This window comes from Peromyscus eremicus, chromosome 10 (genome assembly GCF_949786415.1).
Source record: "Peromyscus eremicus chromosome 10, PerEre_H2_v1, whole genome shotgun sequence".
Classification (NCBI taxonomy): domain Eukaryota; kingdom Metazoa; phylum Chordata; class Mammalia; order Rodentia; family Cricetidae; genus Peromyscus; species Peromyscus eremicus.
This window is the reverse complement of record NC_081426.1, coordinates 25,436,259-25,449,572: the sequence shown is the minus strand read 5'-3', so window position 1 is coordinate 25,449,572 and position 13,314 is coordinate 25,436,259. Positions and strand designations below refer to the sequence as shown.

At 43.2% G+C, this 13,314-nt stretch overlaps 1 protein-coding gene across 4 annotated transcripts in view; it reads right to left on the bottom strand.

Moving 5' to 3' along the window:
- Mtmr3 (myotubularin related protein 3) overlaps positions 1-4,480 on the bottom strand; it is a 134,326-nt gene extending 129,846 nt beyond the window's left edge. For all 4 annotated transcript variants that reach the window (XM_059275564.1, XM_059275565.1, XM_059275566.1 and 1 more), the window contains exon 1: positions 4,361-4,480. The gene's annotated coding sequence lies outside the window, so the exon portion shown is untranslated. The remainder of the gene's footprint in view (positions 1-4,360) is intronic.
- Between the last annotated feature and the right edge of the window lie 8,834 nt (positions 4,481-13,314).

The window sequence follows — 13,314 nt, the reverse complement described above, 5'->3', positions numbered from 1 at the left end:
CCACTGCTCACAAGCCTACTCTTGTTTATTGAGGGGGGCAGGGGCAGTGAGTGAGTGAGACAAGGGTTCTCTGTGTAGCCCTGGCTGTCCTGTAACTCGCTATGTAGACCAGGCTTTCCTCAAACTCACAGAGATCCTCCTATCTGCCTCTCAAGAGCTGGGATTAAAGGTGTGTGCCACTACCACCCATCTAGACAAGCCAATTCTTTCATAAAAACCTTTTTAAAAAGAATTCTAGGGGCTGGAGAGATGGCTCAAATGTTAAGAGCACTGGCTGTTCTTCCAGAGGACCCAGGTTCAATTCCCAAAACCCACATGGCAACTCACAACTGTCTGTGAAACTCCATCCAGCTCCAAGGGATCCAATACCCTTATACAGACATACATGCAGGCAAAATACTAATGCACATAAAATATAAGTAAATAAATTATTTTTAAAAACAAATTATATTGGAATAGAATTCTAACAGCATTACATTTTTAGGTTGTTTTCCACGTACGCCATTCCACTTGATCTTCCCTCACAACATGTGAAATAAGTAGACACTGTTCTTCCTTTAATAATGAGGGAATGTTATATGGCTTGCCAGAAAAAAAAGCGCTAATGAGTAGCACTAGGTAGACTCAAGACTTACTTACTGGTCTATGCACTATCACGATAAAACAATTTTCATTTTAGTGTAGGATACAATTATGAACTTAAAAGTACAAATGCAGTACAAAAATGAAAATGAAAGCATATCAGTATCAAAATCAAAAGTTAAGATTAAAAATAGTAATGACACATTAGTAACTGTAGTAGTTATCTTGAATTACTAGGAACTCTAGTGCAATCCAATATGGACGTGACCTCATACTTAATTCTAAATCGTTGTTTCACTGATTGTGAAATTACACAGAAATTCACCACAGAGGGTCTAGAAAGACAGCTCAGGAAATAGAGGCACTTGCAGCCAAACCTGACAACCTGAGTTCCATCCCCAGAACCCATACGATGAATGGAGAGAATCAATGCCTACAAGCTGGCCTCTGACCTACACATGTGCACCATGGCATGCATGCACCCACATTCATACACACAAATAAATTCTAAAACTTAAAAACAAATTTGCCATCTAAAATTACAGAACTGGATAATCTGTAAGAAACAACCAGCCATATAGATTGCAAACTTCTCCCCAAAACTTTCTTAGTATTGTGTCTTCATACCAAATTATGAAGTTCCCTCTGTGAAACCTGACTTGATTTCAACATTAAGAGAATTACAACAGCATAATCATGTTGTTTCTCCACATCTGCAATATGCACACAATTTCCAGAACACTTCTGAGAAATATATAAAATCCATAACTTAAAAGCAAAACCCAAGACAGAATATTGTTTCTGGGATTTTAGGGCAAGGGTTTTGTTTACTTTTTAAATTTTTTTTCTGTGTGTGTGTGTGTGTATTCATGTGTGCCATGGCACACATGTGGGATGTGCCATGGCACACATGTGGGAGTTGGAAGACAACTTGGAGTTCTCTCCTTCTACCACATGGGTCCAGGGGATCAACTCAGGTTGTCAGGTCTGACAGTAGATGTCTTTACCCAGTAAGCCATCTCTCCTGCTTCTGTTTTCTTTTTCTTTAAATTTTTCGAGACAGGGTTTCTCTGTGTAACAGTCCTAGCTGTCCTGAACTTGCTTTGCAGACCAGGCTAGCCTTGAACTCACAGAGATCTGCCTGCCTCTGCCTCCCAAGTGCTGGGATTAAAGGTGTGTGTGCCACCACCGCCGCTGCCGCCGCCACCACCATCACCACCACCACCACCGCCCAGCCATGTTTTCATTTTTTAATAGTAGTAATAGTAAGACAGGGTCTTACTATGAAGCCCTGGCTAATGTGGCACTTGCTTATGTGGCCCACAATAGTTTCAAACTCCTGGCAATTTTAGCCTGAGTTGTTTCTTTCAAATAAAAGAAGATGCACTTTCCTGTATTAAAAATATATATATATATATTTAAAATGTGTAAAATTAGCCTAAGTATGAGCTCTAAATTATCTAGATGAGGAACTCAAGTCCAGAGAAGTCCCAACAGCAATTAATGACACAATGAAATCATGATCCATGATCTGTCTGCCAATGTAGAATTACCCATCAGTCTATACTACCCATAAATTCAATAAAATGGCCGGGCGGTGGTGGCGCACGCCTTTAATCCCAGCACTCGGGAGGCAGAGCCGGGCGGATCTCTGTGAGTTCGAGGCCAAGTGAGTTCCAGGAAAGGCTCAAAGCTACACAGAGAAACCCTGTCTCGAAAAACCAAAAAAAAAAAAAAAAAAAAAAAAAAAAAAAAAAATTCAATAAAATGTGTTAACATCTAAAGTTTTAAATACATTAAGACTCAAAAACAGAGTTCACAGTCTACAGAAAACAGACTATCTTAAGGAAAAGTCAAAGTTGCAAAGAATGAAAACTCACTCTTCAATGTAAGACACCAAGTAATTTAATAATTAACGCTGCTTTTTCTCATACCAATACTATTCACTTGCTAAAAGAAAAAATCTGGAAAGAAAATTCTGCTGAGAACTGTGCTAAGAGTGGGGGTATCAGAAAAAAAAGGCTTCGGGTCTTTACTGAACAACTGGGTGTACCTCTCTAAAAATATTTCTCTAAGATATGACAGGATAAGACCCTATGCAACTGTAACAACACCTTCTTTCACCTCTTCCAAAATTTTAACAATCCTCAACACACCCCCTCTGAAGTATGAATACATCCCTTGACAACTCAGAACTCCACTTTACCACAGAAAGTATTAACCAGGACTGTAAGCAGGTTTTTAAATTGATTTTTACCACACCTCACAGCCTGGGGCAAATTTCAAGAACTTCACAATGCACAGTACACCTTCCAGGTTCACAACCCTGGTCTCAAATGACTGTAACACACCCTCCTACCCTCCACTTTACTAGAAACCTGAGTCAGATGGTTTAGGAGTAACTACAATGTTGGTATATTAGAAAGCACCTTCAGGACCCCTCTGTGGGCAGGAAGCAGACTTCATGCCTCGCTTCCTCTACTTCCCCTAGGTTCTGCAGTCTATCTCTGGACATACCTTCAGTTAGCATCTAATTTGATAAAATGTGTTCTAACGCCTTGTAAACAAATCCACTATGCTGCTCACAACTGCTCAGGGTTACCTAAACGTAAAAATGGTGAAGCTGAAAGATGTCTTCATAGGCAATCAATCTAACCTTCTAGAAGCTTCCAAATTTTGCCTAATAATATATTGCACAGCATTTACCCAAAACGATGTCATTCTGTAACCTCTTCTGCTCTCTCAAGTCATTGAAAGGAGGTCTTTCTTTGGCCACCAACTCATGTCATTTGGTCTCCAGGTAAAAACACAAGAGCATGTGTCTTTTGCCACACTGAAACATCGCAGAATCTCAAAGGGAAAGGACTTCTTCACGTCCCCACAAACAAAATCAAACATTTTGATAAAGAAGCACCTTCGACCATTCAATCATAACCTCTGACGGTTCACTGTTCTCATTATGAGAAACAAAGTTGAACCTCCACTACAAGAGCATATGCACTTTTTAATACAAAAAAAACTAAATGTCAAAAACCAAGTGGATATCAAGATAGCAAGAAGAATGTAAACCTCAGTGTGAAGACTACTGAACATCAAGACCTAACCGAAGCCCGCGTGTAAAACTCACAAGTGAGATGAACAGACTCCAGAGTGCCTATTAGACTGCGCAAACTCTACTCCATAATTTTGAAATAAGTTTTCTGACCCCAACCAACAATATCATCATGGGTCCTGAAATGCAATGTATCCAGCACAATTTCAACCCAAGAAACAACACTAATCTTTTGCAGAGCCATTTATTTGACCAGGGTTCCTAGAGCTCTTTCAACCACCCCTGAACCTTCATTCCCCTTCAAGTACTACCAGGTCAGGAGGATGCCCTGCTGCAGTCAAGCTAAGGCCCGCACGGCTCGCCAAGGGGTTCCAATAGCACGACCTCCGGCCTCTCCCAGAGACTCGGCCAGGGCCTCAGGCCACACACTCACCTCCCGGGGGCCCGGAAGCATTTTCCAGGGCGCTCCAGGGGTAGCGCCCCACATTCTGAGTGCTACCGGCCGCCAGGTTCAGGATGGCCGCCTAGCTAGGCGACCCCGCCTCCCCCGCGTCGCCCGGCCGGGCCTGGGCGCTCCACTCCGCGAGCTTGCCCCGGGCGGCCGCGGCCACCCCAGGCCCCCGCCCGCCGCCGCCTTCTCAGTCTGTGACAGCCGCCGCGCCCGGCCGAGGCCCGCCCCTCCTCCAGCACCTCCTCGCCACCGGAGTCGGGGAGTGGGCTTCTTACCAGGTGGCAGGACATGGCGAGGCCCGCCACCGCACGGCCTCCTCCGCCACCCCACGAGGCTGCCAGCCAGGGCCGGCGTGGGGCAGCGCCTGGCCCGCTGGAGCGTCTCCGCCGGCTACTCCGCTGCCGCCGCCGCCGCCGCCGCCGCCTTCTCACAACCACAACAACATGGCGGCAGCGGCCACACAGAGCGCGCCCCCGAGACCGATCGGAGCTTCTAGCGGGGGCGCGCGCGCACGCCTCGGCGCGCTGTCGGCGGTCGGGGGTGGGTCGAAGTGGGCTGGCTGTCACGGGATGGACGGGGGCGGGGCCTGGAGAGCTGGTCACGCCCCAGGATGTGGGCGGGGCTGCAAGTTGGCGGAAAGTGACTTCCCAGAAGCATCCGGAGGAGCCGGGCGAAAAAAGAGTAGAAAACTGGGAAATGAATAGATGAACCGTCACAAACTAAGGAAAAGAAAAACAAGGACTAGAAAGATTTTCAGGAAGCTTCTTTTGCTAGCTTAGTAGCCCAAGACAGTACCTTGGCTTACTCCACTTTCTATTAGAACAGTAGTGATATTTCCCTCGCAGGTATAGTCAATATAAAATTAACAATACAGTGCGTGGAGCTATAGTGTGCTACAGGTTATGCTCAGCATACAAATTCAAACTGCCTCAGCCTCAGCTCCTAATAAAAAAAATCTCAGTGCTCAAACGAAGAAAAAAAAAAAAAAACCTGCTCAAACTGGCCTGCAGAAGAATCCCGTAGTCCAACACTGTAATAACTTAGGTCAGCGGTTCACCACCTGTGAGTTGTGACTCCTTGGGCCTCCAACGACCCTTTCACAAGGGCCACATATCAGATATTCTGCACACTAGATATTTACATTATGATTCAGAACAGTAGCAAAATTACAGTTATGAAGTAGTAAGGAAAATAATTTTTTGGTTGGCAGCATTAGGAGTTGAGAAGCACCACCTTAGGTCCTAACAGAACCACCTTCTCTCATTCCCTCAGATGAATCCTTGACTTTTCCAGAAAACAAGTAAATAAGATTTATCCCTGTTTGTTACATTGGGTTTTTTCCCCCACAGCACTCTGCAATTATTTGTCTCTTTGTATTCAACATCATGGCCATTCTGTCCCACTGTAATTTAAAAACAATTAGGGGAAAAAAAGGATGCTGTCTTATTTGTCAATAGGTCTCCAGCACCTAGAATTGTGCAGCACAACAGCCAAACAAATCTCCTAATTAACTAAGGAATAACAGGTGTTTATATTCTCTCTAGTTGAATGTCACAACCTTAATGAGTAGAGGCTATCTCCGTTTTACAAATGAAAAAAGTAAAACCCAGAATAATCTGAACTTTACTAAAAAGTCAAACCCAGACCCGGCCAACAACAAAGCTATACTATGACTCACTAGGTTGTGCTACCCACTACATCACAAAATCTCAAGGAAGGCATTACATCACAGTCCAAAGTGAGGAAAGACTTCCCATTACTCTCTGAGAAACTGATATCTTCCTCCTCTTCAATGCAGCTGATGGTGTTTCAATTTTTACCTTCACTAGAAAAACCCAAGGCTAAATTTGAAGCACTATGATTGAGCCTCTTGGACCTAAAAAAAAAATAAAAAGGGTAGTGATAGGAATAAACGCTGCACTCTCATTTGTATACCACTGTTGACATGATACAGAGAGTAATAAATGGACTGCCACCAATGGGTGGCCACTGATTGGACCAGAACTAGCACTTAACTGCCAGGACAACCCCCTGTTGGATAGCTAGCTGCTAATAAAGTGGCCCTGGGTAGACAATTCAACCAGCAGGAAGTTGATATCCACTCCATCAGTCCCACGGTCCCCACAATCCACGTGGAAAGAGCAAATGAGTTGATGTGTCACTTTCATCTCTTTTTATCAAGAATAACAATTTGCTTTTGATCTGGAGTGAGGAAGGGAATCCTTGACTGGATCCTCAACCAGTATTGAAAACATTTGAAGGAATTTTCCTGTACCTGTGAATTCGCAGTATGCATTGAATTTTTCAGTGTGCATTAAACTATGTGAGCATTTTCTGTGTAAATCTAACACCAGATTCACCACAACCTTATGATGTACCTAAGATGTGACGGCTAGGGTTTGAACACAAGTAATCTGACTCTGAGGGACATCTGTGAACATCATACTACACTTCATCCCCACTACTGCTACAACCTATAACTAACCTATAAGAGAGATGTTGGTAAATTGTCTCTAAATACAAAAGCACAAACAACTGAACGGCCTTGAAAACTCACTTCATGGGGTTTGGGGATGTCGAGTGTGCACTTGGCATGCACCAGGCCCTAGAGTCAATCTCTCTCACCACAAAGCTAATTTCAAGGACAAGGGCCTAAAAAGACAAACCAAAGAGAGCTAGGCTGAGTGTAATGATTTAAAGTTGAATCCTGGTACTGCTATACGCTTGTTTCTCATTTCCTTTTCCTGTGTTCCAGTTTCTTTGACACCCATGAGGTCATTGTCACTACTGTGTTTATCAAACAGAGGTGTGTAACTGTTCTCTGATATAATGGGTTTGAAGGGTTTTTTAGATTTGTTTATTTTATGTGTATGAATGTTTTGCCTGTATGTAAGTCTGTGCACCGTGTGTGTCTGGTGCCCATGGAAGTCAGATGAGTGCAACAGAAGATCCCCTGGAAATGGAGTTACAAACGTTTGTAAGACAGTATGTAGATACTGGGAACCCAACCCAGGTCCTCTGCAAGAGTAGCCAGTGCTCTTAACCACTGAGCCCTCTCTCTAGCCCCAAGATTAGAGGACATTTTATATCTTACAAACAAACTAAACCAGTAGATAAGGTCCCTGCAAGCAAAGACAAAACCCCGGGGAGAGTCACAGGAAAGGAGAAAAAACAAGCCAGCTCCAGAGGACTCTTCTCATTGCCCTATTTTTCACATAAGGGGGTTCTTCTCCCCGCCGGGCCTTCCTCTCCCCTTCCTGCTATTCTTCTCTTCAGTCTCCCCTGCTATATTCAAAGATGAAAAACGTTCTCCCAGCTTCTTAAAGACTCTTTGAAGTAGCCCAAGATAGAAAGGCTGACTGAAGGAGAGTGGAGGCTTCCCAGAGTCTCAAAGTGTCCCTGGAAGTCCTTCAACCCCTAAAAATGTAGACTTCCCAACATTAGGTCCTTCTGCTTAATGATAAAATCTGTTCATTTCTGTGAAGCTCTTCGTGGCTTAGCCTCCAATCCTCGCAAACTTCAGTAGCATCCTCTTTACCTGCCAATCCAGCTCATCAACACAGTAATTAAGCTTGCAGCTGCTGAAAAATAACTTGCCCAAAGCAGGCAGAAATTGAAATGAAGTCATGTTTCCTGATTCAAAATCTTTCAGATGTGAATTCAGGACAGACCGCAAAGTATCAGGGCTTCCTATCATAGCCAACTAATCTTACACAGCCCCCAGTCAAGTTATGTGGACTACAGTCCAGTCCCTCTTTTCATAGTGCCGTCGCAAGAGCTTGACAGTGCATTGAAATATCGTTTATGATGGTTTGTTTCCGGGCCATTAAGGGTTTTTTTTTTTTTTTGAGATTATATATAGTTACATCATTTCTCCCTTCCCTTTTCTCCCTCCAAACCTTCCCAAGAACCACCCCTTTCAAACTCATGGTTTCTTTTTCTTTAATTGTTGTGATATATATATAGATATATCAGGGCCTATTTTTAGCAAGCAAGAAAGGAAACTTTCTATATTCAAGAAAAGATTACAATGACATTAATGAGAATATAATTACTTTAACCAAAATCATGAAAGTGGTAATTTTTTAAAATAATATAAAGTATATGCCATTATTAGAATTGTTACTTTTGTTCTGTATTTTATCCAGTGATATGAATCTAAAACAAGGCAAGCAGAGCACTGTGTGTGAGCTTAAATTAAAATTTCCAGTAAGTGTAAAATATCTCCCAGGATTTTTCAGACAGCACATGGTACCCCTACTGATTGAAGTGGGTTAGTTCAGTTTCAGTCCTAATTCAGTGTAGAACAATGGGTTTCAAAATGTGGTCCACTGGTTCTTCAGGTAACCTGAAATTCTCAAGGGCATATATGGGTTAAAACTCCTTTCAAAATAGTACTACTTAATTACTTGTCTTTTTACCATGTTGATATTTTTTCCATGTTGATATTTACACCAATGGCACAAGAGGACTCCGGTTTAATTGCTGGTGCTTTGCCACCATCAAAGCAATGGTACACTGTGTTCTAACAGCCATTGTTCTTCTCAAAACGGGCTGGCGTTAAACAATATGTCAGTTTCACTTAAAAATGTCCTTTATGAAGCAGTTAAAAAAAAAAGTTAATTTCATTGGCTCCAGGCCTCTGATGACAAATCTTTTGCTCTTCCGTATGATGAAATGGAAATTTCGTATAAAGCACTTTTTTCCAAAGTTTATTGAGCTGAAATTCACAGAACAGTTAATTAATCATGTTAAAGCAAACAAATCAGTGGCATTTAATACCATCAGTGTTATGCAACCACCGCCTTTATCCCATCCCAAAGCATTTCATCACTCTAAACTAAAATCCTATGTCCTATAAGTGGTTATTCCCTGCATTATCTCAAGGAAAATCCTTCTGCCATTGTCTGAGTTACAATTGAACTGGTTTCTCATTTTAAACACTATTTTTACATTAAAAAAAAATGGTTAACATGCAACCTCCAGTCATAGTTGGTTATTTGACTTAATTGTCTCAAAACATCTATGAAGTTTGTGACTTCATGTAAAACAGTTTAGTGTATTTGTTATAATAAAAAAATTAATTGCTGGTGCTTTGTTATAAAAATAAAACAATAAATGATAAAATTAAAGACTATGATTTTAGAAAACTTGAATCTCCTACCATAAGTCTGACTTTTCTCAAAAAAAGACATAGAGTCTTTTCTACTGAAGGTTGGGCATTGTGGTGCATGCCTTTAACGCCAGCACTTGGGAGGCAGAGGCAGGCAGATTTCTAAATTCAAGGTCAGCTTGGTCTACAGAGAAAGATCCAGGAATCAGAGAAACCCTGTCTCAAAACAAAACAAAAGAATCTTCTCTACTAAGATGAGTGGTAATACCAGCAAAAGTGAACCTTTGATAATATACAATGAAATGGGCCAACAGAGCTACTTAACCCAGTGAACTAATATTTTCCACAGGATCAACTCTGTATGTTACCAAATTGTACACACTCCAAGTAAAAGATAAACCCATGAATTTTAGTGCAGCAAAGTCCTAAAAGTTCATTGGTATAAATTACCCAACCAAACTTTAGACTCTGGCAAGTTTTAGTACATCAAGAAAAAAATACACACAAGTATCTTATTTGTATGAGACAAGATTTTCTTCAGTACTTTCACGGGAGAAAACCGCCACAAATCAAAGGCAAAGGCAAATGTAACAGTGTGGGTTTCTCATACAGACAAACAAGCAGGTGTACACACAGACACATAAACAAAAATAATTTAATTTTTTTTTTAAGGAAGAGGAAGAAAGGAAATTGGGAAAAGTATGTGTAGTGGGATTCAGGAGAAGCTGGAGGGGAAAATAGGGGTGAATAGTGATCATATTCCATTGCGTACAAGTATGAATTTTTCAAATAATAAAAAAGGAAAACAAAGAAATAAATGTAAAAGAAAACAAGCAACAACAACAAACACCACCAGAGAAACAAAACCATCGTAACATTGATCTAAGCAGTGGATTTTTTTTTTTTTTATTGTATTGTATTTTATCTCTCTCTACAGAGACCTGGCTGTCCTGGAACTCACTCTGTAGACCAGCTGGCCTCAAACTCACAGAGATTCTCCTGCCTCTGCCTTCCAAGTGGTGAGATCAAAGATGTTCATCACCACACCCAGCCTGATTTTTTTAAATATGGCCCCCAAGCCAGGCTGTGGTGGTGCACGCCTTTGATTCCCCACACTTGGGAGGCAGAGGCAGGCAGATCTCTGGGTTTAAGACCAGCCTGGTCTCTAGGATAGCCAGGGCTACACAGAGAAACTCTGTTTTGGGAGAAAAAAAAAAAAACCATCTGAGAAATGAAGATGTGGCCAGACTTAGGGTGCTCCCCTCTAATCCCAGCACTTGGGAGGCAGAGGCAGACAGATCTCTCTGTGTTCTAGGCTAGGCAAGGTTACATAATGAAACACTATCTCAAAACAAACAAAAAAAGACATACATAAAAATGGCCAGCAGGTATATGAAAAAAATTCAACTTTATTAATCATCCAGGAAATGAATATTAAAACAAAAGTGTACAGTCTGAGGAGATGGCTCGGTGGATAGAGTGGTCACTGCACAAGCATGAAGAACTGAAATTTGGACCCTAATAGCCATATGAAAAGCCAGGCACAGCGGAGAATGGCAGAGGCAGGAGGATCCCAGGGACCCCACCATGCAGTCGAGCCAATCAGTGAGCTCCAGGTTCAGTAAGAAACCCTGTCTCCAAAACTAAGGTGGTGCACAAGAGAGAAAGACATCAAACACAGACCTCTGGCCTCCACATGTACACACACATTCACCACACACACACACACACACACACACACACACACACACACAGAGAGAGAGAGAGAGAGAGAGAGAGAGAGAGAGAGAGAGAGAGAGAGAGAGAGAGTTCACAAAGAAGGACTGAGGTGTATGGCTCAATGGTAAATGTATATTTGTATGCTTAACATGAGCAAGGCCCTAAATCAAACACCCAGCACCACTGCATGCCCAAAATAAACACACATTAAGAAAGAATACAGCTGGGCGTTGGTAGCGCACGCCTTTAATCCCAGCACTTGGGAGGCAGAGGCAGGCGGATCTTCGTAAGTTTGAGGCCAGCCTGGTCTACGGAGCGAGACCCAGGAAAGGCGCAAAGCTGCACAGAGAAACCCTGTCTCGGGGGGGGGGGGGGGGGGGGGAGATACAATGTCTTTTAGAATGACTGTTATCAAAAAGACAGGCAAACAAATGCTGGTGAAAATATAGAAAAAGGGAACCTCACTGTTGGCTGGAGTGTCAATCAGTAAAGCCATTATGAAAGACAAATGAAAATACTTCAAAAAAATAATAAATAAATAAAGTAGGGCTGTGGTGTAGCCCAGTTAGGAGAGTGCTGCCTGGCATACCTGAAACCCTGGGTATGACCCCCTACCCCATGACTACATAAACCTGGAGCAGTGGCACATGCCTGTAATTCCAGCACTTGGGAAGTGGAGAGAGCAAGATCAGAAGGTCAAGCTCATCCTCGGCTACAAAGTGAGTTTGAAGCCAGCCTGGTCAATGCAAGACCATGTCCAAAAAACTAAAAATAGAAGCAGAATAAGACCCAGCAATCTGACTCCTGGGTGCACAGCCAAAGGAAATGATGTCGTAGGTAGAGCAAATATCTACCATCTTGTATTCATTGCGGCATCACTCACAGTAGCCAAGCAATGGAAGGAATCCAAGTGCTGATTCCAACAGCTGATGAATGGATAAAGAAAATGTGGTCTATATGAGTTAGTGTATGTACAGTACCACAAGTGATTTCTACTGTTGTCTCAGGGAGAGCTACCTGCATCCTAGCATCAGAGTAGATCGACAACCGTGGGAGGTAGAAAGCCTGGGTTACTGACTCAGCTGAGCCACTGACTCACTGACTGACCCAACCTCACCAGTAGAGCCTCAGTTTTCCCATCCAGAAAATGACAGGGTAGAATGTCATGGCCTGTAGAACCTGCCAGGCCTTCCCACCATCCTCTGATTAAAGGATCTGCCTTCCTTTGTAAGATGACTGCATCGGAGAATCACAACAGATCTGTGCCTGGAGAGGCCTCAAGAGCAAGATGTCTTCCTGGCACCCACATCCCATTTCACAAATTAGTAAACTGAGGCAGAGAGAAGTTAAACAATTTGGTTAGCCATGTTGCCAGGAGTGGAGAGAAATCGGCAGGTCATTACTAGGACCCAGTGGGGAAATGGGAGGGGATCTTCTATTCTTTGAGAAATGTCTCTGAGGTTTGGCAGATGAGCTACCACCATATGCTTTCACAAACACTCTGCAGTTCCAGTGGGGATACAAATCTCCCTTGAGCCAGAGAAAATCAATACTGTAGGGCCTCCACTAAGTTAACAAGCCTGATGGATGCTTCACGTTACTAACTAAACCCACCTTTAAAAGGTCAGGGGCCCCCTCTAAATTCTCCCAGGAAAGGCAGAGGAAATGAAATCGGCAAGAGGTTAGAAATGGGGGGAGGGGGCTCATGGGACGGGCTTCTCTGTCTCCTCCTCTCCCGCTTGTAACAAAACACACCCCTCTCAGCGTCCAGTTGACTCTGCCCGCAAGCTTCCCTGCAGCCTGGGCCAGCTCATCAGCTACAAATAGAACCAGAACCCACTGAAAATAGCTCCTCTTCCCTCCTGCCCAGGACTTCCAAGTGCTCATTAGGACACCCTGACCCACTGTGCAGGCCACAAGCCAGGAACTCAGATAGAGGGGCACCACGTCCCCCAGGGTTATGGACCACCATCCCGGGAGCAGGAGCCCCAGAAATAGCTGACTTTTTCGTGCTGGCTCAGAGCCAGCATTATATTCTCCTCCTGGCTATAGTTCCCAGGAAGCCAAGAAAGAAGGTCCCTAGCTGGGCACTGGTGGAACATACCTTTAATTCCAGCACTCTGAAAGCAGGAGCAGGCGGATTTCTGTGAGTTTGAAGTCAGCCTGGTCTACAAAGCAAGTTCCAGGATAGCCAGGGCTGTTAGACGAAGAAGCCCTGTCTTGAAAAACCAAAGAAAAGAAAAGAAAGAAAGAAAGTCTGGGCTATTGGCTTGACTCAACAGTGCACTTGAAGCTCAGAGGTGAGGAGCTTCCCCTAAAACCATACAACCAACAGGAGGTAGAGATGGAGTCTGAATCCTCTCCTTCGAATAAGTGAACCACTGTAATACATTCATC